This window comes from Tupaia chinensis, unplaced genomic scaffold (genome assembly GCF_000334495.1).
Source record: "Tupaia chinensis unplaced genomic scaffold, TupChi_1.0 Scaffold000061_1, whole genome shotgun sequence".
Classification (NCBI taxonomy): domain Eukaryota; kingdom Metazoa; phylum Chordata; class Mammalia; order Scandentia; family Tupaiidae; genus Tupaia; species Tupaia belangeri.
Genome location: NW_006159519.1, coordinates 2,537,231 through 2,542,683, shown reverse-complemented (window position 1 = coordinate 2,542,683; position 5,453 = coordinate 2,537,231). Strand labels below are relative to the sequence as shown.

Genomic DNA, 5,453 nt, shown 5'->3' with positions numbered 1-5,453 from the left:
TTGACTTGATCCTGGGGATGATAGGAAGTCCCCAAGGGGCTTTAAGTAGGGTGGCAGTTGTCCTCTGGGAGTCCTATAACCCACGCTGTCAGGGCCTGACACCGAAGCTGGCCTCTGGGGCCAGGCCTGCGTTTCCTGTGAGCACACATCAGGAGTCTTCAGGTTTTTCTGAGTCTGCTGTCCTTACTTCTGAGGTCACGGCAAGCTTTCATTGTGACTTTGGGCTTGGCAACCTGGGGTAACAGACAAAGCCCTCCTAGCAAGGAACGTCAGAAACAGCAAGAGCAGGGAAGCTCTCCAGGTACCCCCTTCCGGGCTGCAAACCCTAGCTCAGGCTGGCAAAGTCCAGTTTAGACATCTTGGAATGTGACCCAAGACTGTCACAGACCGAGAAGCCGGCCTCGCCCCTCCAGACAGTAGGCTTTGACGACCCTGTCCCTTTATTTCACTTTGTGTTTCAATTTCCCTCGCTGCTCCTTAGTCCTCCCTAATTCCAGTTTAATGGAACAACATTTTAGGGTGAGCCGGTGATAAAAGAGGTGGAGAAAAGAATTTTCTTGCTCACTCCAAGTACATAATCGAGATGTCTTTTTCCCCAAAGAAGTTCGTTTTGTTTCCTTCCTGCTAGCTGAGGTAATGGAATGTCTATCTGTTGTTTACACGTATTCCCCAACTGCCAGGAACCCAGGGTTTGCTAAGCATTTGAAAGAAAAGGAAACCTCTACTTGTTGATTCTTTCAGACTCACAGCAGCCTTCTGCTTCCAAGCAATTGTCACCAGAAAACGTGTCAGCAGAGGCTTCTGGAGCTCAATCACAACAGGATGACAGGTACTCGGGTTTGTGTTCTGTGCCGTGTTCCCGTGATGTTTGCTGATCTGGGGGTGTTTCTTCAATTTCTTTCTTTTTTATTTTTTATTTTGCTGTTGGTCTATGGTCACATGTATGAAAGTAAATCCCAAATCATCAGCTTTGCCTTTATCCCATTACATGCTATGAAGTAAACATCTAGAATTCAATTTTAAAAAGTATTTCCCTCAATTTATAGATCTTAGGAAATCAAAGTGAGGAGCTGTTAGATTTCTTTTCCATATTTGGTTTATATTTGTAAAAAATAAAATAAAACAGGCATCAGCAGTTGGCATAATGGCTATGTTGCTGGACTTCCATGTAGCCGACTGCAGTTCAAGCCCTGAACCTGGTGGTTTGAATTTATGCCGGGTGCATGTGCATACATGCCCAAGATCCCGAGAGGAGAGTGAAGGAGAAGGGATTGTGGCATGGCCATCCCCCAGGGCAGCAGGGGGGGGTGGGGAGGGTGACTTCTCGCTGTCTCTTTGTCTCTCTCTTTCTGGCGAGCGCAGGCACTCTATAGCAAAATAATAATAATAATAATAAAATAAAACAAATGACAACCAAGACAAAGAAAGGAAGATAGAGAACTAACAGAGGAGAAAAATTATTATATCTTTTCTATAGCTCTAGTTCCAATCTTGAAAAACCTGTTTTTAAAAGTTAGAGCGAGGTGGACCAGCAGTTGGCATGGCGGTTAAGGCACTGGACTCCCACTTTGCTGAACACAGTTCATGTCCCAGAGCTGGAGACTTGAAAGTCATGCTGGGTGCATGTGTATATGTGCCCAAAATCCCAGGAAGTACAAACACCCTATGGCAAAAACCTTAAAAAAAAAAATTAGAGAGAAGTTGGCCACTGGTAGTGTGGTCAAATGCAACACCCTGCAAGGCTGACCCACATGGGAGGGTCCTGTGTTTGCACCCAGAGGCCTCCTCAAGCGCATTGGGCAAGGGCAGGCCATGTCCGGGGCTGGCTGGGGGTGGGTTGCATCATCAGGACTTTTTGGGGGGTGCCCTCTATCTCCTTGCTCTCGCACTCTCAAAAGAATTAAATGAGTCAATTCTTAAAAACAATAATATTAAAATGATCGATTTGCTTTGGAAACTTAAAGAAAAACAATGCCTGCCCCAAAGCAATTCATCAAACCACAGAAGAACACAGTGCTAAAGCCAAAGACACATGGCCCCTCATCAACAATGCCCATGTGCTCTCTCCAGGGTCACATGGACTCCCCCACTCGCCACAGGAGCCTCAGCCTCGCTGCAGACTTCTGATTGGCCCTCGTCTTTCCGTCTTACCTTGAAAAAGATAGAAAGAGGCCACTGGTGAAAGCTTCTGCCGAGATCCAGAGAGATCCTGCCTGGGGTACTCCGTGAGGCTTCCATAATGCCTGTTTCAGAGCACAAAGGAGCCAAATCGAAGCCAAGGCTTAATAAATCCATCAGCTTCCAGTCTTCCTTGCTTCCCCTTCCAGATGCTTACACAAACAGCTCATTTCAGAGTCTTACCAAGGGTGGGTGTAAAGTTCGCCATCTATGGTAGTGGAATGGCTTCCTGTCTCTGAGGCTGTGACCAACTGGCCCATCATCAGCACCAAAGAATTCAGCAAGCCTAGTGCTTGCTGCTTGGGGAGACTGTCCCCCCACAGCAGAGCCTCCCTTCTCATTTCAGGACTCTAACAGGGAACAGGCCTCCAACAGTTTTTTGTTTGGATGAACACAGAGTCTTCCAGAAATGTGTTTTAAACTCAAGGAAGATGCCAGGGAGATTTTAGATCTTGGGTTCAGGTGTGGTTCGTGAATCACCCTCAGTTACGAGAACGTGAGCTCGTGTCTCGCTCCCTCTCTCCACTAGCTGGAGGGACAGGGGCCTAGAGAGCCTGGGGGAGTCCCTGGCCACGGTGGGCTCCAGGCTCTCACTAACACCAAGTCCACGGGGGAAGCTAGCCCTCGGGACCGTCTGTGGTTGGCGAGCAGCATGTCCCCTGCCTGCCAGTCCTCGCCTGGGTCGGGGGTGCTCACAGCAGAGACTGGAGCTGATTGTGTTACCATCTCACTGACTGAACCCAGGTGCTCTGTTTACTCTGGAGTGCAAAAAACACACTGAGAGCTGAAGACTTCCATCAGACAGGAAACGGCATCACAGGGACGCCGACATCTGAAACCTGCCAAGGCAGGCCCCTTGGCAGACAGGGGGGGCCGTCCTGGGCTCAGGATGGAAAGGTGCCTGTGCTCCCACCCGGGTCGGCCCAGCTGGCTGTCGGTAACAAGCTCTCAATGTGCTGTCTGCCCTTGAGCCTCATGTTTAAACGCAGATGGCTAACCCTGACCCTGCCGTGCTGTCTCAAAAGAACGTCTATTGGGAAGCCACTCAAATCTCCCTTTAAAACTTTCTTTCCCCCCCTCCCCACCCGGTATAGTTCCAGTAGACACACAAACCCCCTTTCCTTGGAGCCAGGCAGTGGTGCCGCAGGAATACGACTGGACTCACAGAGGACAGGTCCTGGGGGCACACCTGGCACCTCCGCAAGCATGCAGGGACACAGGTGTGGCGACGAGCCTAGCCGGAAGAGACCGGATGGACCGCAGCATGGAGACCTGTTGGTGGTACCTGTCTCTCACTCTCTCATGGAAGAAAAAAACAAAGTTTTGGGTTGGTTTGGCTTTTTGCCAAAGGACGCGTGTACTCACCAGAGAGAGAAACAGAGAGTGAAGTGAGAAATCGCCCCCTGCGGGGATGGCCCTGCTGCAATCCCTTCTCCTCCTGGGATTCTGAGCATGCATGCATACATGCCTAGCATGAGTTTCAAGCCACCAGCTCTGAAATTTGAACCAGGATCAGCCATGTGGAAGTCCAACACCTTAACCACCCTGGCACCTCTTGGCCTCAATAAATAACTTTTTAGAAATGCTTTCCCTTGGGCCCGCAGGTGGTGTGGAGGTTAAAGCATTGATCCCATATGACTGACTGTGCAGTCTGAGTACCACACCTGGCAACTTAAACATTACACAGGTATGTGTGCCTAGGGTCTGGAGAGGAAAATGGGAAGGAATGGGCTGCAGTGTGGCCATCTGCCTGGGGTGGGGGTGCTTTCTCATTTTCTCTCTCTGGTGAGTGTACATGCCCCATAGCAAAAAAAAAAAAAAAAAAGGCCCAAACAAAACCTTTCCTTTATGCACACATTAATCACTCAAGAAAAGAAGGGCTGCCAGGTGCTCAGGGTACAAAAATAAGTAAACCCTGGAGCAATAGGCAAGAGCCTCGATCACTATTCTAGAATTTAGGAACCAGCAGGATGCATGGTGGCTAAGGGCGCTGGACTCCCACATGGCTGACCATGGTTCAAGTCCTAGACCTGGCAGCTTGCTTTCTCGCTTTCTCTCTCTCTCTCATCCTCACTCTCTCTGTCCCTCTCTGGTCAAACTGGAATGGATGAATAAATAAAGTTAAATAAAAAATTATTATTTGAAAAAAAAGAGAACTTATTGTATACAAAATTTACATGCAGATTTTTTTCTTTAGAGAGATTTTTCCTATAGGGCACACGCACTCGCCAAAGAAACAGAAAGCAAGGAATCACTGCATTGCCATCCTTTCTCCCCTGTTCTCCTCTTGGGATTCTGGCACGTACTCGCACACACTCAGTCTGAGTTTTTTTAAGCTGCTGGGTCTAGGACTTGAACTGCAGTCGACTAGGTGGGAGTCTAGTGATGTAATCATCGTGCCATCTGCTGGTCCTATAGCATGCAGCATTTTACCAGCTTTAGGTAAACTCAGAGTCCACATGGACACGCCTAGGAGGGCATCGCACTACCTATGCTGTAATCCGATTCACCCAAGGTTTCCTCTGACAGTGACGTTCCCCAGGCACGTCCAGCCACACGGGGCCTAGCAGCCAAAGCACCCTTCAGAATCAGGGCCCCAGTTCACCCTGCCTCACACTCACACACCCACACACACACACCCGCCCGGCCACGCGTGCCAGGACCTCACACCCAGCACGTCTAAAGGCACGGAGAGTGCTTCAGGAATGAAGAGCTGCCTGGACCCATGAGGGCGGGGCAAGCTACCCCGGTCACGACCTGCTGTGTAGACCACCTGCACAGGACGGCCCGACCTCCCCTCCGGCTGCCGGACTCCGGGAATTTTTCCTGAAGCCAGTAACCATTGCCAAAAACCCCTGGCTCTTTTCTGAGGAATTTGAACTTTACTTCTTCCCCAGTCAAGGACTTGGCCACGCAGGGGTTTGAGAGCCGAGAGCAGAAGGAAAAGGAGAAAGGAGGTTTGAAAGAGAGAGAAGGGAGGCAGGGCTGGACCCCACGTGCTCCCGGGACGCTCAGGAACCCTGGCTCTCAGGAGGCCACTGGGGTCGCCGCCTCCCCAGCCCCTTCCTCAGTCACTGTTCCCTCAGGGGACAGGACAGTCGCCAAGGCCGGGAAGAACATGTGCCTGTCTGGTCGTCTGCCTGGTCTCCTCCGGTCCGCAGTCCATTCCCTGTCGTGGCCATCAGATGGTGCCACGGTTCCACGGGTCACCACGGACCGAATGCTAGGTCTGGGAGGGGAACTCTGGGCCCTCCCAAGAGTGAGCCCCTGCCTGG

General features: G+C 50.6%; 1 long non-coding RNA gene across 2 annotated transcripts; it reads left to right on the top strand.

Annotated features, from left to right (window-relative positions):
- Positions 1–226: 226 nt before the first annotated feature.
- LOC102474591 (uncharacterized) lies at positions 227–2,439 on the top strand. Of its 2 annotated transcripts, none has more exons than XR_003546681.1 (3): positions 227–301; positions 742–829; positions 2,071–2,439. It is a non-coding gene; the product is annotated as an uncharacterized LOC102474591 (long non-coding RNA). The 2 variants fall into 2 exon arrangements; XR_333497.2 differs by having other exon boundaries at positions 263–633.
- Positions 2,440–5,453: the final 3,014 nt, after the last annotated feature.